Here is a 25,572-nt window from a genome sequence, read left to right as displayed (position 1 = left end):
TCCTCCTTTCCCATTACATTATTTTATTCATAAGAGAGTAACAGAATTGGAAGGGACCTTGGAAATCTTCTAGTCCAACCCCCTGCTCAGGCAGGAAACCCTATACCATTTCAGACAAATGGTTTTTTGTTCACTTCTTAAAAACGTCCGGTGTCGGAGCATTCACAACTTCTGGAGTTCCATTGATTAATCGTTCTACCTATCAGTAATTTTGTCCTTAGTTCTGGGTTGCTTCTCACCTTGATTAGTTTCCATCCATTGCTTCTTGTCCTGCCTTTAGGTGATTTGGAGAATAGGTTGACTCCCCCTTCTTTGTGGCAGCCCCCTTTGTATTTAGTTAATGCTATAGTTATTTCCAATCCACCATGATTCTCAGGGTAGGATGCAAATAATAAAAATACAGTAGATCATGGCCCCAGAAGCCTGGTTCTGAGGAGGAGGAGGGGTTGGAACCGGGATCATCTGACAGGGATGGCACATCTCACTTGGCATGTTTGGAGAGGTCAAGGGCTGACAACAAAGCTGTCTCCCAGACATTGGGAGAAGTGGTCAACCAGATGCAGTAGTGGGGTGCAACTGGTTTAACAACCGGTTCTGTGCGCATGAACCTAACACGCTTGTGTGCAGCGTTCAAAATACAGCAAAATACATCAAAAGGTAAGCTGCTTACCTTCTAAGGCAGCCCCGCTAACTAGAACAGGGGAGGTGCGGAAATCAGCTGTGCCATGTGAATCAGCAGAAAGAAGAAAATATAGGACAGGCTGGTGGATGGGGCCAGCTGATTGTCGGGATTACTAGTTCTCCCGAGCTGGTCTGAACCGGCAGCAGCCCACCGTTGGCTGCCTGCCTCCACAGAGGAGGATCGGCTGCTGATAGGCAATGGTTCTGATAGGCAGGAGATCTTCTCTGATGAGAAACAGCTGCCTCCTCCACTCAGTCCAAAGGCATGGAGAGTGGAAAATAGACAAGCTCAGAGAAGAGCTGCAAGGCTACTCAGGAGGAGGTCACCCCATACCTCCTCACAAAGAACACCTGGAGTGAAGTAACTTAAGAAGAAGAAGCTGTGGGGAGTTAGTCTTTGCCAGGAACAAATGTTTGTTTTGGATTACACTCCCCCAGCTTTGACTCGGGCCTTTTTGCCTTGCTTCGAGGTCTGCTTTTTGCCATGCCATTTGTTTTACTCTAGCCCTGTGGACTGCTTTTGCCATTTGCTTTGCTTTAACCTTCAGAACTGCCTTTGCCTTGTACCCTGTCTTTGCTTTCAGGACTGCCACTTGTTTTATGCCTGGACTGTGCCTTGTGGATTTTCCTGGTAATATATGGGCTGTTGTTTAGGGGATTGTTGTGTGGCTGACTTCAGAGTAGAGTCTGAAGAATAGGGATAGAGTCTTACTAGTCACTGGAGGGCCAGTTGTTAAACACATCTTGACCTGCCTTGCCTTGACCATCTGGGTCATTACACAGCACAACAATAAGCCGGGGTGAAATCTAAAGATTTTCCCTACCGGTTCTATGGGCATGGCTTAATTGGTGGGTGTGGCTTGGTGGCTTGGAAACATACCAATCTACTTGCCTTTTTTGGGAGCGCACTGGTCTACTAATTGCCTTTTTTGGGGAGTTCACCGGTCTACCTTCTTTAAAAATAGAGGCACTGGTCTACTAGCCGCCTACAGCACTGATCAGTTGTAGTGCGGCCCTTTGAAGCACCGCGGCAGTCATTTAAGGCAGTTTGCAGCTATGTCACCACCGAGAGTTTCAGGGACAGAGAAGAGGAACAGCGAGGCGTAGGCGGTGGGGGGGGCAGGGATTTTTGCTACCGGTTCTCTGAACTACCCGCTACCAGGTCGCTCGATCTGGTCTGAACCAGGAGAATTTCACCCCTGCAATAAGCTAACAAAAAGGGTAAACTATAATCAGCATTGAATATTCCACAGTTACAAAATAAAGGTAAGTGCACCAGAAGAAAGGCGTACCACAACTAACATGCTCTAGCTGGAAAAGTTCTGTTTTGCACTTCCGCCATGTCTCTCAAGGTTCATCTTTATTTTATAGAATATAATCTACAGGCTGTAAGAGTTAAATATATGAAGAAAAATGCTTAGGAAGATTACTTTGAAAGTCTATCCTCAGAACGCTATGCCAGGAAAATTATTTATTAAGATGAAATAAGATCTGGTTGGAAACGCTGTTCCTCAGACTTGGGCATACATTTTAATCCACATTTGGCAAATTGAAATAGGAGGCTGCTATAATTGCTACTTATATATTCTTCCACCTGAGTAAGCTCAATAAAAAGTTTTACAACCATTATAATTTAATCTTCTATGGGAATCCAGAATGTATTTTCTATTGGTTTTTGAACTAAATGAGCAAAAGCAGATCCTTGAAAGACAAAAATGGGAAATTTCTAAAATAGTATAAAGTACAAATGGTAAATTACTACATCTATAAAGTTTCAAGAGTGTTGTGATTGTTCTGTAATATTGTGGTAGAAGAAGAGACCATTCTACATTCTTTAAAGTCTTTATTTTATTGATCTAGGTGTATGATCTAAGCCAGGGGTCTCCAACCTTGGAACTTTAAGACTTGTGGACTTCAACTCCCAGAGTTGAAGTTAATCTTAAAGTTGCCAAGGTTGGAGATCCCTGATCAAAGCAGCAGAATGGACAATTACACACAGAAATTTGATGTGAAAATAAATAAATATTCATACTCAATTCTACAAATAAACATATGTTCACACCTATACATTACGTGTGTATTTACATATATAATATCTAAAAATTCCTACCTAGAAGATTCTAAAGTTTTATCCATGGAGGAGTAGAAAAAAAGACAGAATAACAACCGAAAGAAAAAAAAGAAAGAAAGACTCAACCTCACTTTATCACTTTTGTACTCTGGTTGAATTATTATTTTTTAGAAATGAAGCTCATAAACAAAACAGAACTGTTTGTTTACTTATTTTCAAAATGTAAAATCCTGTGCATCCCAAACAATGTCACGCTGGGTAACGTACAGGATAAAAACAAGCAATAAATAAAAGAAAACTGACTGTATAACAATAAGCCTTTCCAAAGTATAAATACAACAGTCCTCAATTTGTAACCGGTTTCTTAACAACTGTTCAACGTTAGCACAGACACTGAAAAAGTTACTTATAACCTGGATTCAAAGTTCTGACATCCGTCAACTCCTCCCCAACAGCCACATGAATGCATTTTGGGCCCTAGAGAACTGGCCCACTTTTCTGGCAACGTCTCACAACCACAATTTACCTTTTTTCTGGAAACCAACATTTACTTCGCGTTTCTGGCAAAAAAACAACAACAACAACAACCCATAGTGAAAAATGGATTATCACCATATTCACTTAATAACTGCCTCAAAAAAGGCCATAAAATCAGACATGGTGATGTGGTGACCTGCTTTACCTCCATCATGATTTATGACTGGAATTGTGGGTTCAATTGTGGTTGTAAATTTAAGATTACCTGTATAAAGTATAAAATGGCAACCAGTATATAACAGAACCACCCAAAGGGGCATCTCTTACTCTGTTTTCCTTGTGCCTGGTGGAAGAGCCAGCTCTTAACCACTTTCCTAAATGTGAATAGAATTGGCGCCTGTAGTATGTTGGGGGGACATTGCTCCAGAGCAGTCACCAAAATACTTTTAAATTAATCTATAACTTTGGTTCACATTTCCCTACATTGTCTACAGTGGTGGGTTTCAAAATTTTTTACTACCGGTTCTGTGGGTGTGGCTTGGTGGGCAGGGCAGGGGAAGGATACTGTAAAATCTCCATCCCCTCCCCAATCCAGGGGAAGATTACTGCAAAATCCCCATTTCCTCCTGATTAGCTGGGACTTGTGGGGCAGAGAATAGATGAGGGTGGGGCCAGTCAGAATTTTTACTACTAGTTCTCCGAATGACTCAAAATTTCTGCTACCGATTCTCCAGAACTGGTCAGAACCTGCTGAAACCCACCTCTGATTGTCTACCATCTGATACAAATAAACCAGTTATCGCTCTGAAGTTACTTCTGTTTTTGTGCTCTCCGAAGTTAAAAATGTACAATAAGAGTAAAAAAAAATATCAGTGAAATGATACTTAATTAGAAGCCACACTAATATCACCTTCATAAAAATGCACATTTAAACATTTTTGAAAAATTGCATCTGGCAGAGCTACTCTTGTAAGAGGGTTTTTCAGCTAATTGCCCTTCAAGGGAATATCATTCAAAGTATCAAGCAGTGAGGCATCAGTGGGTGACAATGTTCACTCTTCCAAGACCCTGTAGTGTTATTAGGTAAGAAACATAATCATATCATTGCATTGTTTTGTCTGTTTGTGCTGAAAATAAACCAAATTATTAGATAGTTGCTATATGTTACTGTTGAAGGGACGCGGTGGCTCATGTGGCTAAGACACTGAGCTTGTCGATCGAAAGGTCAGCAGTTCAGCAGTTCGAATCCCTAGTGCCACGTAACTGGGTGAGCTCCCGTTACTTGTTCCAGCTTCTGCCCACCTAGCAGTTCGAAAGCACGTAAAAAATGCAAGTAGAAAAAATAGGGACCACCTTTGGTGGGAAGGTAACAGCGTTCCGTGTGCCTTTGGCGTTGAGTCACGCCACCCACATGACCACGGAGATGTCTTAGGACAGCGCTGGCTCTTCGGCTTTGAAACGGAGATGAGCACCGCCCCCTAGAGTCGGGAACGACTACCACATATGTGCGAGGGGAACCTTTACCTTTATCTATAGGTTACTATAATGAGCCAGTTTGGCCTAGTGGTTAAGACACCAGGCTAGGGGGGGGGGGGAAATGAGATTTTGAGTTCAAATTCTACCTTAGCCACAAAAGCTTTGGACCAGTCAGTTTCTCGGCCCCACCCATCTCACAAGGTTGTCGTTGTGGGGAAAATAGGAGGACGAGGTTATGTTAGATATGCTCGCTGTCTTGAATTATTTGTAAAAATAATGAAGGCAGGATACTAATAAATAAGTAGTAGTTTCAGGTTGGGAAGGAGGGAAATTTACTTGCACATGGTCAGAAAGCTAAACAGGAAACAAAAAGAGCAAAATGTTTCATCACCTGCCATCAACACTCAAAAAAGCAGAAATTAACATTCAGGATTAATATCAAAGCAAAAAAAAAAAAAGCAGTAAACTATATCCCAATCAAGCAACAAACAAAAAGAAAACCCTTCCACTGAAAGGGCAAGCCACAATATATATAAACAGAGAGCAAACTAGAGGTGGGTTTCAGCAGGTTCTGACCAGTTCTGGAGAATTGGTAATGGAAATTTTGAGTAGTTCAGAGAACCGGTAGTAAAAATTCTGACTGGTCTCGCCCGCATCTATTCTCTGCCTCCCAATTCCCAGCTGATTGGGAGGAAATGGAAATTTTACAGTATCCTTCCCCTGCCACGCCCACCAAGCCATGCCACTCCTACCAAGCCAGACCTACAGAACCGGTAGTAAAAAAAATTTGAAACCCATCACTGGAGTAAACTCCATTCCCTTCTAGCACTGATGATATTACCTCATTGGATAATGAAACATCTGTAAGCAAACAACCAAGTTCAGAGAGCACCAAGGACCCCATAGTTCAACCCTGAGCTATAAATATTATCTTCTTTTGGTAACACAGACAATTTTCTATCTCTAGAACTTTATCTTTAAATTGTAGATTTTGAGACTTTTAAAAAACAAAACAAAAACAAATAGGTTCCATAGACAGTTTGAAAACTCTTGTATTATATGAGTGTATTCATGTGTGTAAATACATGTGGATACAAATTGGATATTAGCTACAGGGTGTCAGCACTCTACATTCATTCTTTTTCACTATAAAGAAATTCCTTTTCTAAATATTATTCTGCTTATACAAATCTCCATAGTGCATATGAAACTCAGTATGTGCATTGGTTCAGAAGCAACAGCTCTGTCTCAACCTGTTCTTTCCAGTAAAAAGGAAACTGTAGATACCATCAACTGAAATGCTGAATATAAAGTCATAAAAAGCACTTTTCATCTGTACAAACTACAGAGTTCCAGCTATATGGCAAGTCAGAGGTTTCAAGTGCCTTATCTTGTAACTTTCTAAGCTTGCTGTTCATCTTGTGTGACCTATAAACTCTGTTGTACACCTCTGAATATTTTGTGGGTTTTTTTTCTCTACCATACAGTTGGAACTGAATTTTTCAATTTCTGTTGCATAACCTTAGAGATCTTTCATATCTTTATATAGAGAAACAGCCGTTTCTTGAGTATATACATCTGTGAATCAATTCAATGGAGTCCACGTTGAAATTTCAGGATTTTATGTAGTGTTTGGTTCTGTCAGTTTTCCATAATTTATTATTCTACATCTATCTCTCTCTCTCTCCCTCTCCCTCCCTGCCTCATCCCTCCCTCTCTCTCTTTCTCTCTCTCCCTCCCTCCCTCTCTGTCCCTCTCTCTCTCTCTCTCCCTCTCCCTCCCTCCCTGCCTCATCCCTCCCTCTCTCTCTTTCTCTCCCTCCCTCCCTCCCTGCCTCATCCCTCCCTCTCTCTCTTTCTCTCTCTCCCTCCCTCCCTCTCTGTCCCTCTCTCTTTCTCTCTCTCTCTCCCTCCCTCCCTCTCTGTCCCTCTCTCTCTCTCTCTCTCTCATAATGAATATCTTATTTGCCTGCTCCATTATATGACTGCACTACTGTATGCTACGGCAGACTACACAGTTTATATTAATGAAATGTGCCAAATCTTCTTTTAAAAAACCGGCACATTTGCATCTGCACAGTGCAGGCCCAGCCTCCAGTCTTCACTGAAGCATAGAAATGTATTGTTTCCTTCCTCCTTAATTGCTCCTCGGTAATTGGAGCACAGTGTTACACAAGCTATACTATAGATAGGCAGACACAAACATCACTGTTTCAGAAAGCAATACTGTTAGGAAAAAAGATGGCAACCTTACCTGAGAGTTTTGAGAAGCTACTCATATAATCGTCATTCATCCTCTTTATTCTGTTCTTACTCCTTGTTTATTTTTATAAAGGAAACTTACGTGCCATAAAAAGCACCCGTTTTGCCCATCAAACATAGAAATGACTTTTCAATATTCATCTCTTTTAACTGCAGGAAGTTTGGTTCCCTTTCACTATGCCTTCTTTTTCCCTCTCCACACCCACCCCAAAAAAGGCTTTCAAAAACCCCTTCCTATATCTCTTTGACATGCATACTTTTTTATAGATTGCTTAGGGAGCCAGAAGATTGTGCAGATTTGGGATTTACAGTTAGAGTGGAAAGATTTATGGTTTTCAGGGCCTGAGAAGACAAGCACTTCTTGGAGGTATATAGGGAAAATAAATAAAAGCATAGAGCTCTTAGCCAAACTTCAGATAGACAAGTTGGGTCTTTCAGTGAATAGTATCTTATCTTCAGATGCCTTTAGAGATTCACGGCTTCTAGTTTGCTTCAATATGCCTTTCCCCTCCCAATCAGAGTCCAATGATGCATTATAGGGTAATTGCACAGTTTATCTTCTTGAAGCAGTTTGACACAGTTATCGTTATTACTAAAAAGGAGAAGTGTAAAGCTTGATTATCTAAACAGCAATACATCGAAAGAGCTTCAAATCAGAGACACTGATTGACAATCCATTAATACAGCTAGGTGGGCACCCATGTATAAAAACTACAATGGTGGGGGGGTGGGGGGGGGTGAAATGTTGCTTATTTGTATTTCTCTGAATGGTTACCTGACAATTCAGCCAGCCTGCCTGTCTTCTCTGGTGGAAGCCAAGTGATGCTAATATTCCTTCTAAAGTTGGTAGTATTGAAATCAGGAAGGAAAGTAGTTTATTTATTAGGAAGCATACCTAACATATAAGGTATTGCTTGGAAGTCAGGGCTTCTGCATAGGCACATAATGTTGTGACCGAGGCCCAAGTAGCTAGTAATAAACTTAGTCCGTGGAAAAACAAACTTTATTCGAACAGCCGGGAATTACTTCATTCCCAGCTTCGTTCAACTCAAAATAAAACAAAAGCCTCCCAACACAAATTCCTCAGTTATCTCACAAACCTTAGTCCAATTAGGCAAACTGCCAAAGGCTCTTCCTGGCAAACATCCAGAAATCACAAAAACAAAGACATATACGAAGCAGAAGACGAAGCAGAAGACGCAGCAGAAGACGCAGCTACAACGTTGTTTTCTGGCAAAGCTCAAATGCCAATGCTGGTCTGTTTTAAGCCTTATGGGTGGGGCCAATCATCTCATCAGAGTTGTCCTCTCTGCTTGAGCTGCTCTTGCTTTCTGGCAGCTTTTCTCATGCGTGCATTAGGAACATGCTCCTCCTCTTCCTCTGCCTCACTACTATCAGTCTCTGGAGGCTCTGGAGTCCACACCTCACTTCCCGATGGCCCTGGTCTCATCTCAGCCTCATCGCTGTCCAACTCTGTTGCCAGGTCCGTAGGCTGTTGACAGACCACAACACATAAGGTGTGTGGAATTCACAGAAGATCAGTGGAAGTAGTATAGTTACACGTAAGTGCAGGAACTTCTCGACTTACATCCATTCATTTGGTGACCGTTTGAAGTTACAACAGCACTGAAAAAAGTGAGTTATGACCTTTTTATCACGTGGTCACATGATCCAAATTTGGACATTTGGCAACTGGCATGTATTTTGACAGCTGCACTGTCCCAGGTCATGTGAAGGTTACCATTTGTAACCATCCCAGCTGGCTTCAACGCGCAAAGTCAATGAGGGAAGCCAAATTTGCTTAATGACCATATGATTCACAACTGTGCCAGAAAAGGTCATAAAATGGGGGCAAAAACTCACTACCTTGCTTAGCAAAGGACATTTTTGGGCTCCATTGTAGGCGTAAGTTGAAGGTTATCTATAGCTAGCGCTTTTTGATCTCTCCAGAACTCTTAATTGGACAAGACTTTTTCTGTCTGGATGAAGAATTTAGAAGCTTGTTATACGATCTTGTAACATTTTTGGTTGATTTTTGTAAGGATATTTTGTAAGGATGTTACCCAAATTAAGATGACCATAGTTCTTCACTTAAACCAGGAGTGTCAAACTCGATTTCATTGAGAGCTGCATCAGGGTTGTGTTTGACCTTGGGGGGATGGGTGGGCATGGCCAGCTTAACATCGCTCATCGTGGGGGTGTCTGTGGTGGCCCGAGCACTCTGCCTGCAAAAACGGGTTTCCGAGCTCCATTTTAAGCTGTGACAGCCTCCTGCAACTCTCTGTCAGCGAAAACGGAGCTTGGGAGGGCCATCTTCTACCTCCCCCCACCCCCGAGCTCTGTTTTTGCTGGCAGAGTAGCCCAGGCCGGTCCTTCACTGTTTTCAGGGAGGCCCCATAGGCCAGATCTAAGCCTTGAGTTTGACACCCCTGACCTAAAACAATAGTTACGTTTATTTTATTTATCTGTCTTCTTCTCCTCCCATTCTGCTAATACAAATGTATAATGTTTAGATTTTCTCTTATATGGCCTACAACCGTTTGCACCCATTCACAGCCTCTTCTTTTAAAAAACCTCTGGTTTTTGTAAGTCTTGTGGTATCTCTCTACTTTCATCCTGATTTTCTAATTTCCATTCCTTCCCCCCCCCTCCTTTTAAAATTATTGTGCTTGCAAAGAAACCCCGCAGTCAGTTAAGCAGAAAAACCGATGACTGGATCAAGATCACATCTTAAATTCATGGTGGAGCACCAGCTTTAAAGTCCAAACTGTGGGCCTATAATGTTCCACCCAAACCACATTGGCTGTTCATTGTGCTAGCTGGGTTGTTTTCCTCAAACAACCAAGCTAGGCAATTGAAATGCCCCAGGATCAATGCAGGGTGGATGGAAAGGAAGGCTTAGAGTAAAGATCTTCAGACTTGGCAAATTTCAGTCTTGTAAACTTCAACTTGCAAATAGATGGGGAAGAAATGGAGGTAGTGATAGATTTTATTTTCCTGGGGTCCAAGATCACCGCAGATGGCAACTGTAGCCAAGAAATTAAAAGACACTGGCTCCTGGGTTATGGCTATGGCAAATCTAGATAGCATTCTAAAAAGCAGAGACATCACCCTGTCAACAAAAGTGCATATTGTCAAGGCTATGGTTTTCCCAGTTGCGATGTATGGCTGTGTAAGGTGGAAGGCTGAGTGCCAAAGAATTAAGGCCTTTGAACTATGGTGCTGGAGAAGACTCCTGCGAGTCCCTTGGACTGCAAGGCGATCAAACCGGTCAGTCCTAGAGGAGATCAATCCTGACTGCTCTTTAGAAGGCCACATCCTGAAGATGAAAGTCAAATGCTTTGGACTCACTGGAGAAGAACCTAATGCTGTGAACGATTGAGGGCAAAAGAAGAAGGGGATGACAGAGAAGGAGGTGGCTAAATGGAGTCACTGAAGCAGTTGGCGTGAGCTTAAATGGACTCCAGAGGATGGTAGAGGACAGGAAGGCCTGGAGGAATGTTGTCCATGGGGTCGCGATGGGTCGGACACGACTTTGCAACTAAAAGCAACAATAAGACTTCAACTCCCAGAATTCCTCAGCCAGTCTTGCTGAGGAAGTCCACAGGTCTTAAAATTGCCAAGTTTGGAGACACTTGACTTAAAGTCAAAAAGGGAAAGTGGAATGTTTTATTCATTAAACAAAAGAAATATTAAAATGAGAGCAATGCTTACTTTTTAAAGTTCCAGCAGCTATGCACATACCTGGGAGGTTAACAATATTTTCTTCATTACCCAAGAAATTTAAGCAAACCTGCCCCAGGGAATGGGGCGGGGGAGAGGCTGTTTTAATTAATTCAAGGGAAAGCTATAATGAGAAGTTGAATGTGTTTCCTTTTATCCCTAATTAAATGATTTTCCAGAAATAATAGAGCTCCTCATTATGTTAATTCTGGGAAATAATAGAGATTTTATTCCTTCATTAAAAACCGCTTTTTTTCTAGCTTGCGTGAATACAGATGTTTAAGCAGTTATGTTGCCTGAGTTGACAGTTCCATGATTTAAAACTCTTTTTGATGTATCCCTATTTAGATAATCAAGATTTATTCAGAGTTCAAAAGGTCACGAGGGCCATTTAAATGGAGTTCATTCCTGCTCAGTCGAATAGAGAAAATATTTGAGGCCCCATTATGATAATTACCATGTTTTAGTTCATTAGTATAGTATGAACTGTCATTTTGTTATAATGCAAACACTGTGAACTACATGAGACACTCAGTTTTATATTAAAAGATATTAGACAATGCATTTTCCAGCCTCACATTTCCACAGTAATATATAGGCTTTTTAAAATTAATTGCCCGCACTCATCGAAACTACAAACTCTGTAAAAAAAAAAAAGAGGTCATACAGAATTGACCTTGGTCTGCGCTCACTTTATTTTCTTCACATCCTAGAGCAGCAAGTTCTGAAGAAAACGTCTGTTTATTCATCTGAATCTGAGTAGGAATTTTCTCATAGATAGCAAAGAAAGTTCTATTCATTTTCAGCCAAACTTCTTCAAAGAGTCCTCTTTAGAGCATGTTATGCTATATGAACTGAAGGTAAAATTCCGATAGAACTGAGCATAGCTAGAAAGTTTATCTTGGTTGTGACACATGAAGGTGAATATATGTGTCCCAGGATATTGTTGCAGAATCAGAGATTTAGTATTAGTAATAGTAATAATAGTAATAATTTAATTTCTATACCGCCCTTCTCCCGAAGGACTCAGGGCGGTTTACAGCCAAAAATAAAACCAACAATGAATAAATACAATGCAATTAAAACCAATATTAAAAAACTTATTAAATTTGGCCCATAATTAAAATACATTAAAAAACCCTAAAACCCCAATTTAAATTAATATAATTATGCCAGTCCTGCGCGGAAGAATAGATACGTCTTCAGCTTGCAGCGAAAAGTCCGGAGGTCAGGAAGTTGTCGAAGTCCTGGGGGCAACTCGTTCCAGAGGGTAGGAACCCCCACAGAGAAGGCCCTCCCCCTGGGGGCTGCCAACCGGCATTGTTTGGCTGACGGCACCCTGAGGAGGCCCTCTCTATGGGAGCGCACGCGTCCGTGGGAGGCAAATGGTAGCAGTAGGCGGTCCCGTAAATAGCCCAGTCCTAAGCCATGGAGTGCTTTAAAGGTGGTAACCATTTAGTCTTCTCAGCTATCGGACTCACATTGGAGCCCATCCTCAAGGAATTTCTCTCCAACAGAGTGTGTATTTTGGGCTATTCTGTGTGTATACTATACAAATGCCACACACAAAATAGCCCAAAGCATACATTCTTCTAGAGAGAAGTTCCCTGAAGACGGGCACCAGAATAAGTCTGAAAACTCAGAAGACTAAACATGTGGTCCCAGTGACTGACTCATATTGTATCTGGGTTGTAATCAAGGAAATTGTGGCCCCAATACACTTCTTTGGCACCTTACCTTCTTTAAAGACTCAGATTTCATTTTATATCTAACCTTCAAAGCAGTGGTGAAATCTACTTATCTCCCTTACCAGCTTGGAAGTGCATGCGCCCTGCGCGCGCGTAGAAGATGAAAAACATATTTTAACCAGCTTTTAATTAGGAAGTAATAACACCTGAGCGGGTGGGCAGACCTTCACTCTGCCATCGCTACCGGATCGCCAAACTACCGGCCATGATCACTACCGAATCATGCGATCCGGTCCGATCCAGTAGCACTTCACTCCTGCCTCAAAGTATCTGTTGGTGATGGATGCTACTTTTAGAGTGGTTCCATCACTCTCAAAAGTTTATATATTCATGCAGATGCTTACAATGAAATTTAGAGGCAACTAGACAATCTATGACCCATGGGGTCATCCTTTCAGAAATATTTCCTTAATTAATTATTGAGTCTGTCATTTGCACCTCTATAAATATCTGGTTGGGTTCTGCAACCCAACAAGAAAGACACAGACTTCAGAGGATAATTAGAACTGCAGAAAAAATAATTGCTACCAACCTGCCTTCCATTGAGGACCTGTATACTGCACGAATCAAGAAGAGGGCCATGAAAATATTTACAGATCCCTCACATCCAGGACATAAACTGTTTCAACTCCTACCCTCAAAACGACGCTACAGAGCACTGCACACCAGAACAACTAGACACAAGAACAGTTTTTTCCTGAAGGCCATCACTCTGCTAAACAAATAATTCCCTCAACATTGTCAAACTATTTACTAAATCTGCACTACTATTAATCTTCTCATCGTTCCCATCACCAATCTCTTTCCACTTATGACTGTATGACTGTAACTTTGTTGCTGGCAATCCTTATGAGTTATATTGATATATTGACCATCATTTGTGTTGTAAATGTTGTACCTTGATGAAGGTATCTTTTCTTTTATGTACTCTGAGAGCATATGCATCAAGACAAATTCCTTGTGTGTCCAATCACACTTGGCCAATAAAAATTCTATTCTATTCTATTCTATTCTATTCTATTCTATTCTAAAAAATAGGAACAGAATGATAAACAGGGAGACAAAAAGCACCGTTGGCAGTTTCCCCATTGAGTGTTTTCCTGCTGGCTTCCTCATTGAGAAGAAGCTAGCAAGGGAACATTGGAAATATCTCCTCCTCCTCTCATTCTTTTTTCACCAATTGTCATTAAGAAATTTCAAATTTCAGCCTCGGTTCCAAAGTGGATGCCAACTGGGTGCAAGGAAGTGGGAAATAGGGTGGAAATACACCCCTCCCATCTTCCCTTGCACCACACAACCTATGGGTTTCTGGGAAGTGCATTGGGAAGACACTGTGATGCTGAGGTGGCCACAATTTTGCCAAATTTCAATCCCACAAAAGTAACGAGTCCTGGATTTTGGACATATTCTGTAAATCAGTCCATTGAGGTACTTTGATTCAAAAAGCGTTGCCCTAGACCAGGGGTCTGCAAACTTGGCTCTTTTAAGACTTGTGGACTTCAACTTCCAGAGTTCCTCAGCCAGCAAAGCAAAAGCTTTTTTTTTTTCCTCAGCCAAAGCTGGCTGAGGAACTCTGGGAGTTGAAGTCCACAAGTCTTAAAAGAGCCAAGTTTGCAGACCCCTGCCCTAGACTCTACTGTTTCGTCCAATTGAAGTTTACACAGACAAACAGACACAAGTGTTTTAGAAATAGAAACTATCCTAGCAATGATCCTTTTATTATCTGTTTTCTACCTATCGACTGTATTTAATTTAGGTAGCCATCCATCTTACAACAGAGATTCTGGGTAATAAACGAAAGAATAAAACCCAGCATGATAAAAAAAATATAACATCCAAAAGTAACTGAATGTGCATGGAGTTTAAGATTATCCACCATCAATTCCAGCTCAGAGCTAAATAAATAAATCAATAAGGTTCATTTTATGTTCTGGCCTAAAAGTCTGGGGAAGAAAGGTCTTTAATGCATCATGAAAGGCCAACAGGATCAGGACCTGTTGGCCTTTCGCAATGCATTGACGGGATGGTTGCAACCAAGATTTACTATGACCATAGAAACTCATAGACAGTCAGGTGAGCCTTAGGAGTATTTCCTCCTCTATTCCCAGATCTGAAAATACAGCTACATATTTGAGAATTTAAACATGCAGACCTGAGTGTGGGGAGATGCACTTACAACTTATTAACAAGTCTGAAGAAAAACACCATCTGGATGTAGAAAGAGACCTGAGAGATATTGTACACTTGTATTACTTATTCATTTGTTGCTTTTAGAGGGAGACAGGGATTTAATTGGGGCTACACTGGTATCTTGTGGTATCTTGGATTTTTTTTATTTTTTATTTTTGGCCTATTCAGTGGAACAGACTTATTGGAAAAAATGAATGCATGGCATTTTCCAGGAATTTGCTGCACCATTTTTACCCCTTATTTCAGCAAACCTGGTCTACCAAAGTTCAGCAGTACAATCTGGGAGTGCTCTAAAGTTCTCAAAGTGGACGCAATATTTGGCCACAAGTTAGCCAGCTTCACTGCATATGAGAAAAGTATCAATAGGGATATGGACAATGAAATATTCTTTGGCTTGAATCTATATCAAAGGATCATATTGTCAGTTAGGCAAAATTCCATATAATATATTCAATCTTTCTCTCTCTTACACACAGATGTATTTTAGATGAGTAAAAGTTGCAAATGGTAGAATGAGAATGGTTCAAGCCATTCCCTGTAAATAATTTTTCACATTTCTAGCAGGGGTGAAATCCAGCAGGTTCTGACAGGTTCTGGAGAAGTGGTAGCAGAAATTTTGAGCAGTTTGGAGAACCGGTAGCGGAAATTTGAGTAGTTCAGAGAACTGGCAAATACTACCTCTGGCTGGCACCAGAGTGGGGTGGGAATGGAGATTTTTCAATATCCTTCCTCTGGAGTGGGGTGGGAATGAAGATTTTGCAGTATCCTTCCCCTGCCATGCCCACCAAGCCACCAAGCCACGCCCACAGAACCATAGTAAAAAAATGTGGATTTCACCACTGATTTCTAGTTACCTTTTATTAGAAAGGGAACAGTAATTTTTCTCTCATCAAACAAAAGAAAGAATATTATTAATTAATAATTTTTTTTAATTTTAAAAATATTGTATGGCTGCCCATCTTAAAATAACTGGGCAGCTCACAACAATAAAATTACAACACTATAAAAAAAAAACCAGGCCTCAATCAAACAACAATTGTCTGCAGACTCTACCACTTTGCCCAATTTTGGTAAGGAGCCAAATGTTAATGGCTGTCAGAAGATTGACAGGATGGGGGTATGCTGGATTGCTGAGGGGAGAGTATTACATAAGGTAGGGCAGCCATGAAGCAGGCATGCTTCTGAGATCCCGCTAGATAACCATATTTCAGGGAAGGCACCTGGATTATGCCTAATCTATTTGATCTAGGATTGGGACTATTTTGTGAGGGAAACTATTGACTAGTAATTAATTACACACTAATTATCCTTCTCCGTCCTATATTACATCCATTGGCAGAAGAAAAATTAAAAGTTAATTTACGCTGTGGTAAAATGTGCGGCAAACAGATAGGCAGGCAGGCACAGACAGACAGACAAACAGACAGAATTCCTTGTAATATATGCAATTCAATCTTCTCTAGCCTTCCCCAATAGCTTGTCCAACTGAGCTGTGAATATCATTAAAATGAACTGCTGCATAGTCAAGTCAAATTAAATCAAATAAAAGCTTTATTACAGTCAAAGACCAGCAAATATTCTATTGTGAGAATTGCAGTTACAGCAGAAAGGATCAGTTAATTGATAATCTGAGATTCTTTAAAATGTATCATTATTCTGAAATTTTGATTATGTTGTTCCTTGTTATTACAACCCAATGGCTTATACTGTAGATTTATAAATCTGGGAGCAGCTAAAAGAACTCAAAGAAGTAAAAATGAATGAGGATCAGTTAGGACAAGTTGAATTAAAAAGTAGAACGGGATTCAGCATCACTCTGAAATAGCTCTGGACATCTGTACTTTCATGAAATTAGCAGTATTGGACATCTAAGTTTCCCCATTGGAGGAAACTCTTGTCACACTTTTCGACATAAGTCCTAAACTTCAGATACGGTAAAAGAGATGTTAGTTGGTGGTTTTGCAGCTCCTGCTTAATAGTTTGGTCATGCTTGTTTCCTCAGAAATCTGTATCTGTTCAGCATGATATACAAGTGAGGGCAGAATGTATAAAACTACTCTTTAAAGTTTTCTTTCCACTTTGTCAGAATTAGGGATGCTGGAATTTTTCTGACTTCAGCATAGTGAACAGCTTGAGTTGGACAGTGAATTCTGCTCCCTGTTTCTAACATTTCAAGCTACCAGAAGAGAATACAATTGGAGAATACATTTGACACCAGTTTGCTTCAAGGTCTAATTCAAGGTGTGGTTATAACTTTTAAACATCTACATGGCATGGAACCAAGTTAGCAAGGAACCATTGTATCTCAATTACATTGACTCAAACCACCCAGTCAAGTAGTTGAGTATGTTGCACACAACTTAGTCAAAAAAAAAAAACACTATGGGAATAACTTGCCCCCAGAGGTGAGGTAGGAGCCCATTTTGCTGGTTTTTCAGAAAAGCATAGAGAACTGGGGAACTAAGAATGATATGCAGGTTTGGGTTGGTTGATGGCTTGAAAGCAAATCCCTTTGTTTTTAACTTTATAGTTGTTTTAAATCCTGTTTTTAACTTTGTTTTGGTCTATGTCTCTTTGATGTGTCTGTGTGGATTTCATTTGTAAATTGCCAAGAGTCATGCAGGTGAGATGGACAGGTGTATACATTTGATGAATGAATGAATGAATGAATGAATATTTTTTTAAAAGCTTGGATTAGCTGCAAACTGCTTCTAAAGTGGTGGTGTGGAAATGTTTTAAATTTAGTACTGGGGCAAAATTTATTAGCAAATGAAAGTATATGTCATTGCTAAAGAGAAATGTGTGTGGAAAGAGACTAATCTTAGATTTTACTAAAAAAAAATTATTTGTGAAATGAAAAGTCAGGATAACGCTAAAAAGAAAGGAAAATAGAATTAGAGGAGCCAAAATATACTTGAAAGTAAAATGATAAAATCCTTAAAAAGAAGTCAAAAAAGAAGGAAGTAGCCATCCAAGGAAGTGGTAACAACTTCGTTATTGGTTCATGGCTGGAAAATACCTCATGGTGAGATGAAATAACATGGAAAATCAATCAGGTCATTGGAGGTGACCATATACAGGTAACCCTTGACTTATAACCACAATTGAGCCCAAAACTTCCATTGCTAAGCAAAATAGTTTGCTGTTTTAGTAATTTGTGCCTCATTTTTATGACCTTTTTTTGCTACAGTTGTTAAGCGAATCCCTGAAGTTGTTAAGGGAATCATGTGCTCGTTAAACAAATCTTACTTCCCCCATTGACTTTGCTTGTCAGAAACTCCCTAAGAAGGTTGCAAATGACAATCCCAAGACCCTGCAACCATCGTAATTACATACCATTAACCAAGCACCCAAAGTTTGATGATGTGATTGTGGGAATGCTGCAATCGTCATAAGTGTGAAAACTGGCCATAAGTCACTTTTTTAGTGCTGTTGGAACTTTGAACAGTTATTAAATGCATGATTGTAAGTTGGGGTGTACCTGTACCTGGCAGAGAAAAGCAACAGAATTACTCTGCGAGGGGAATGGGATGTTGTTGTGACCCAGGCCCAAGTAGGTAGTAGGAAACTCAGCCAGTTTTAAAAAAAAAAAACTTTATTAGAACAGCTGAGAATTAACTCATTCTCAGCATAGTCCAAACTAAATCAAAGCAAATTCTTCTCAACACAATTCCTCAGTCTTATCAGCAACCTTGGTCTAATTAGGCAAACTGCCAAAGGCCTTTCTTGGCAAAATTTCAGAGGAAGCCAATAAGAAACAAATGCAGCAAGACAAAGCTATCAACGTTGTTTTCCGACAAAGAGCCCAAATGTCGTTGCTGGTCTTTTAAGCCTTATGGGAGGGGCCAATCATCTCATGGCCCTACTCCCGAGTCGTCTTCTTTGCTTTAGCTACTCTTACTTTCTGACAGCTCTTCTCATGCGTGCATTAGGAACAGGCTCCTCCTGTTCCTCTGCCTCACTACTGTCAACCTCTGGAGGCTCTGGAGTCCGCACCTCACTCCCCAATGGCCCTGGCCCCACCTCTGCCTCCAATGGAGAGCCCTCATCCAGACCTTTCCCAGCCTCCAGGACTGGTCCATGTTCTTCCTCAGCCTCATCGCTGTCTGACTCCATTGCCAGCTCCACAGGCTGCTGGCGGACCACAACACTTTTTCAAGCAAAGTTTTAAGGCAGTAATGTACTCCAGAGGATCTCTGCCCTCTCGTGTCATGTTTTGTGGGTTGAGCCATTTAGCCACCAAAATGTTGATATTATAACTGTTCAATTATTGCAGACACCACAGCCGAAATGCTCTGTTTATGCCAGAGTTGAAATTTAGACTTTTGAACCACAAGAAGCAAATTAACTGCATTGCCCACTAAAAAAAAAAAGACTCCAAAAGCTTTAGAAATCCAAATCATGAATTAGAATGCAAAATTCAGGTTTGCATGGTTCTTAAACAAAGCAAAATAAAAACAACATTTCATTCTTCTGGTCCATGTGGGTTCTGAACTATCTAGAACTTTGAATCAGATAAAATGTTGAGTAAAATCAATATGAGGTGTGGCATTGTAAATGTAGCTGCAGTTCAAACCATGACATCTGCTAAATTGCAGTCTTAAAATAGAATGTGGGAAGGACTAAAGTCATTCAAGGTGCTTAGTTATCACCATGTCCCGGACTCTTGCAAGGGCAAGAGGGCAGAAGAGGCAAGTGTAGAGTAACTGATTCTTTACGTAAAATCCAGCTATCCAACACTTTGTAGGCTACTCATAGAAACAATGTTCACAGTCCTTAGATCCTCTTATTTATTCTTCCTTCTTTTTCCTTTGTTTATCTTATGCAAAAACATTCAGAAGAACTCCAAACCACGTATGGTATTTTGTGGCTCTGAGTTGGCCTAACAAGTACAGGTAGTCTTTGACTTGCGATCAGAATTGAGCCCCAAATTTATGCTGTTAAGGAAGACAACTGTTAAATGAGATTTGCTTTATTTTATGACTTTTCTTGCCCCAATTGTTAAGGGAATCACTGCAGTTGTTAATAGAATAGAATAGAATAGAATAGAATAGAATAGAATAGAATAGAATAGAATAGAATAGAATAGAATAGAATAGAATAGAATTTTATTGGCCAAGTGTGATTGGACACACAAGGAATTTGTCTTGGTGCATATGCTCTCAGTGTACATAAAAGAAAAGATACGTTCATCAAGGTACAACATTTACAACACAATTGATGATCAATATATCAATATAAATCATAAGGATTGCCAGCAACAAGTTATAGTCATACAGTCATAAGTGGAAAGAGATTGGTGATGGGAACTATGAAACGATTAATAGTAGTGCAGATTCAGTAAATAGTCTGACAGTGTTGAGGGAATTATTTGTTTAGCAGAGTGATGGCCTTCGGGAAAAAACTGTTCTTGTGTCTAGTTGTTCTGGTGTGCAGTGCTCTATAGCGTCGTTTTGAGGGTAGGAGTTGAAACAGTTTATGTCCAGGATGCGAGGGATCTGCAAATATTTTCACGGGCCTCTTCTTGATTCGTGCAGTATACAGGTCCTCAATGGAAGGCAAGTTGGTAGCAATTATTTTTTCTGCAGTTCTAATTATCCTCTGAAGTCTGTGTTTTTCTTGTTGGGTTGCAGAACCGAACCAGACAGTTATAGAGGTGCAAATGACAGACTCAATAATTCCTCTGTAGAATTGGATCAGCAGCTCCTTGGGCAGTTTGAGCTTACTGAGTTGGCAGAAAGAACATTCTTTGTTGTCCTTTTTAATGATGTTTTGATGTTAGCTGTCCATTTGAGATCTTGCGATATGATAGAACCCAGAAATTTGAAGGTTTCTACTGTTGATACTGTGTTGTCAAGTATTGTGAGAGGTGGAAGTATGGAAGGGTTTTTCCTAAAGTCTACCACCATTTCTACGGTTTTGAGTGTGTTCAGTTCCAGATTGTTTTGGTTGCACCACAAGGCTAGTCGTTCGACCTCTCGTCTATATGCGGATTCATCATTGTCTCGAATGAGACCAATCACTGTTGTGTCATCTGCGAACTTCAGTAGCTTAACAGATGGATCGTTGGAGATGCAGTCATTGGTATACAGAGAGAAGAGAAGAGGGGAGAGCACACTGCCTTGGGGGGGCCCTGTGCTAATTGTACAGGTATTTGATGTGATCTTGCTTAGCTTCACCTGCTGCTTCCTGTTTGTTAAGTTAGTAACATGGTTGTTAAGCGAATCTGGCTTCCCCATTGATCTTGCTTGTCAGAAGGTTACAAAGGGCGAGATCACATGACCTCAGAAAACCACAGCCATCATAAATATGAGCTAGGTGCCAAGCGTCTGAATTCTGATCACGTGACCATGGGGATACTGCATTGGTCTTGTGAAAAACGGTCTTAAGTCACTTTGTAAGTAGTAAATTGAGGACTAACCTGTAATATGACTAAATGTGCATTTTAGACTTCGGAACAGGCAAGTCAACTTTTTGCAGGGTAGATGAAGAGCTATACTTGACTTCTGATTACAGGTGAGAAGCTGTGCTAGGAGGCCAGGACAAATGCTAAAGTTTAATTTAAGTCAACTATAAGATTAAAAAGAAAAATCTGATGGTTTTCTTGTCATACTCTTGCATTACACTGAAAACTACAATTTGCTGGCAACTTTTGGAAAGCTGAAAAAACCCAAATGTTGGGTTTAGAATATATAAAACAGAAACACAGTTGTGAAGAAAATTACTGCTTTACTTGCCAAGTTTGCAGGAAAAATAATTTATACCAAGTTAATGTGGTATAAAGGCAGAAGATTCTCATATGGAAAGTTGTCTTATTACAAATACTCCCTTGGTAGAAACTGAAGATAACACATGAAATATTGGATTAATCTTCTCTTAGTGAGAAGTTAACTTAAAAAGAAAAGAACTTTTTAAGGATATTAAGACTCCAAATAGAAAACAGAAGACTTTCTAGCTGAAAAAGTCTGCACTGTACTGCAGACTTTTTTTCTATGGCAAAGAAACGTGTTATTTTAAATCTGCATAAATGATAGACTTTATTTTTTAACTTCTTATTTACTTGTTTATTTATTTAACACATTTCTAACCTGCTGCAATAAAAGAAGAATTCAGTGGCTTATGTAGAATACGTTTTTAAAAAAAAAAAAAAAATCCATGGTTCCAACTTCACAATAAATGCAATTAAAATTAAACTACCAAATATAAAAATGGAAATAATAAAATTAGAAGCCAAGGATGGCATTTCAAATTCAGGGGCAGGGGGCTTTTAAGTTCAAATGTGTCCATTTGTTTCTTGCCAAAAGCATAACCGTGCCCGAGTAATAAACATGTAAATGATACAGGGCAAACATGAGCTGCTCTGGTAGATGAATGGACAGTACAAGAAGCATGCAGAGTATCCCGTCCCCATCTCTAAAATGTCCCAAATTCCATGCGATATGATCGATATGAAATGACCTACAAATCTTTTAATAATAAATGCATAATAAATAAGGAAGAACCATAAAGGTTTGTAAAACGTTGCATGAGACCACATGTCCTGTCAATGCTCTCACAGAAACCATGGAAATCTGCATGGTGATGTCTCTGACGTGAGATTTTGGCAAATGTTTTAACAGTCGTGCAAAATAATGTAATAGCATCCGGCATTAAAAATGTTGCTGACTCCCAAACATAGGCCACAAGGAAAGAAATCAGGCAACAAAAAACAAAATATTCTTATTATCTCTGAACTCTGTGTATAGCGTTAAAAGGCTCTTTCCACAGCTGTCCTGAAACATTATCTTCTTCTGTGTAATGGATGATACTGTAATGGATGGCATGAGAAGTATGGTGATCTTCCAATGGATAATAAATTTGAATACTTAAAAAGAAGAGTCAAATTTGTACTGAAGTTAAGATAAATGTTCCCCTTGCACATATGTGCTAGTCATTCCCGACTCTAGAAGGCAGTGCTCATCTCCATTTCAAAGCAGAGGAGCCAGCGCTCTCCGAAGACGTCTCCATGGTCATGTGGACAGCATGACTAAATGCCAAAGGTGCACGGAACGCTGTTACCTTCCAACCAAAAGTGGTCCCTATTTTTCTACTTGCATTTTTTACATGCTTTTGAACTGCTAGATTGGCAGAAGCTGGGACAAGTAATGGTATTACGCGGCACTAGGGATTTGAACCGCTGAACTGCTGACCTTTCGATCGACAAGCTCACCATCTTAGCCACTGAGCCACCGCTTAATACATATCAATAAGCAAGTTATCTTTGTGTTGTGATCCAGGCCCAAGTAAGTAGTAGGAAACTCAGCCAATGTAAAAACAAACAAACTTTATTAGCACAGCTGAGAATTATCTCATTCTCAGCATAGTCCAAACTAAATTAAAGCAAATTCCTCCGAAAACAATTCTTCAGCCTTATCACCAATCTTGGTCCAATTAGGCAAACTGCCAAAGGCCTTTCTTGGCAAAAGTTCAGAAGACAACAATATGAAACAAATGAAACAAGACAAAGCTATCAAGTTGTTTTTTGGCAAAGAGCCCAAATGCTGTTGCTGGTCTTTTAAGCCTTATGGGAGGGGCCAATCATTTCTTGGCTCTAATCCCGAGTCTCTTTGCTTTAGCTGCTCTTGCCTTCTGGCAGCTCTTCTCATGTGTGCATTAGGAACAGGTTCCTCCTGTTCCTCTGCCTCGCTACTGTCAGCCTCTGGAGGCTCTGGAGTCCGCAAATCACTCCCCAATGTCTCTGGCCCCACCTCTGCCCTCATCTGGGTCTTCCCCAGCCTCCAGGACTGTCCCATGTTCTTCCTCAGCCTCATCACTGTCACCATTGCCAGCTCCGCAGGCTGCTGGCGGACCACAACACTTTGATACAGAAGTGTGGTGTCAAAGAGTCCGATCTTTATGTGCAATTTTGAATGGTGTGAAAGTAATATTTAGGGATTTATTTCAGAACGTCTTTCATTACCTTAAGTTAAACGTATCTTAAAGAAATGTAATCCCATTATATGATATACTAGGGTTGTACTAGGGTTGTTTAGCCACAGATTCCAATATTTAAAGGTATTTTATATAGTATTATTAAAGCAAGCACTAGAGAAATTTGACTGAATTCTTATGCTGCTTAGCATACACTATGTTGTTTGCTATGCTGAAAAAAATACTACTTTATATACTTTAAGTACTTAAAATACTTAATAGACTGGTGCAGTGATTAGAATGCTGTATCACATGCTGACTCTGCTCACTGACCAGCTCAAGGTTGACTCAGCCTTCCATCCTTTCAAGGTTGGTAAAATGAGGACCCAGATTGTTGGGGGCAATATGCAAATAATGCTTGCATTGTAAACCACACAGAGAGTGCTGTAAAGCACTATGAAGCGGTATATACATGCATTGTGGCATCGTCAGATGTGCATTTCCCTTTCTAAAGAGGTGCTTTGCAATGGCTTGGAACAAAACCAGAGTACAACTCTTCAAACATGAAAGCAATTCCACCTGTTGTGTTGCCAGCAATGGGAGCTGTTGGTTCAGCCAAAGTAACTCATTTGTGTATCAGATTAAATGTGGCCGTATGTAAAAATAACTCAATTATGTTTGCATCTGTTTGCATCTGCACCTAAAGACATTCAAATGAGTCTTCAGTAGCTTACTTCTTACTTATAGAAGCTCTGTTAATGCCAGTAATACCCTAGAATAGCAATTACAGTGATGGGCTGCTGCCGGTTCGGGTGAAACGATAGTTCCAACAATCAGCACCTGCTGAATTCTGTCCTATATTTCCTTCTTTCTGGCTCAGCTGATTCGCACAGCACAGCTGTTTTCCGCTCTTCCGCTGTTCTACTTACCAGGGCTGCCTTAGAAGGTAAGCAGCTGAGCTTCAAATTGCCGTATTTTGAATGCTGCGTGCAAGCACGTTAGGCACGAAGCGCACACTCACGGAACAGGTTGTTAAACCGGTTGCAGCTCACCACTGAGAGATTAGCTTCAAGATTGTATGCTTAATCTGTATTTGTGGAGGTTAAAATTTTCAGATTGACTGCATATTAGCAGCTCTACACTGAAACAAAATATATACCTTATTTAACCGGAGTGTATACTTAATGGTGCAGCTTGAGCAATATGGCAAATGAAGAGCCACACGGTGATTGTGGATGTTGCAACTCTTTAAAGCAGCGGAGTCATTTTCCCAGGATTGTATGGATGCTCTTCTGCATCTCCAAAAGACATTTTAGGGATCAGATCCATGTCATTTCCTAGTCCGATTGGATTTGCATTGCAAGAAATGTTTTCTCAAAAATTATGCTCTGCATGTGTAGAGTGTGCTTGCACAGCTGCCAAAAAGCTATTGTGTATAAATTAGGCCTGCACCAAATGATTATTAATATGCTTACTTTGATGGGTATTGAATACGAATAGTCAATATTTGCTTTGAAATCTGCATATTTATTACTACCAAACAACTGCTGCAGAAATATTTGGCTAACTGCTTTTTTTTTTTCCTCTGTGGTTTGGTGTCCAATATCTTTTTTTTTCCCCCTTTTCTTTCCCCTTTTATTCCTCTTGTACTTGGTTTGATTCAGCAAAGCAGTTGTGTGAGTTTGTTTACTGACATACGAGACGTCATAACAGTAGGCTTGTCATCACTACTGGCAAACTCCCAAAAAGTCAGCCAAGCCAATCTTAGAAAATGCAGTTCAGACAAGGCAGGGTGCTAGCACTGAAAACAGTGACATCCCAAACGGAAACAGAAGCTGGCATGGGAGGAATCGGAGGGCTTGTATCATAAAGACTAAGAAAAGCGTTTGGAATGAAACAATATAGCTTTGAGTCAGCCAACCTTAAAATAAATAAATCTGGTGGCCTGAACCATCCTCTCTTGAAGAGTTTCTGTTTTCTTCCATTAACAGAAAAAAAAAGTGTAATAATAACAGTGTTGCTTGACTTCTTCCTG

The 25,572-nt window shown here is 40.2% G+C and overlaps 1 protein-coding gene across 4 annotated transcripts in view; it reads left to right on the top strand.

The window, feature by feature from the left end:
- Positions 1 to 25,572, top strand: part of PRKG1 (protein kinase cGMP-dependent 1) — a 1,075,924-nt gene that overhangs the window by 961,567 nt on the left and 88,785 nt on the right. The gene's annotated exons all lie outside the window — the stretch shown is intronic.

The sequence above is a fragment of the Ahaetulla prasina genome, chromosome 6 (assembly GCF_028640845.1).
Source record: "Ahaetulla prasina isolate Xishuangbanna chromosome 6, ASM2864084v1, whole genome shotgun sequence".
NCBI lineage: Eukaryota > Metazoa > Chordata > Lepidosauria > Squamata > Colubridae > Ahaetulla > Ahaetulla prasina.
The sequence above is the reverse complement of the archived record's forward strand: the minus strand, read 5'-3'. Positions and strand labels throughout refer to the sequence as shown.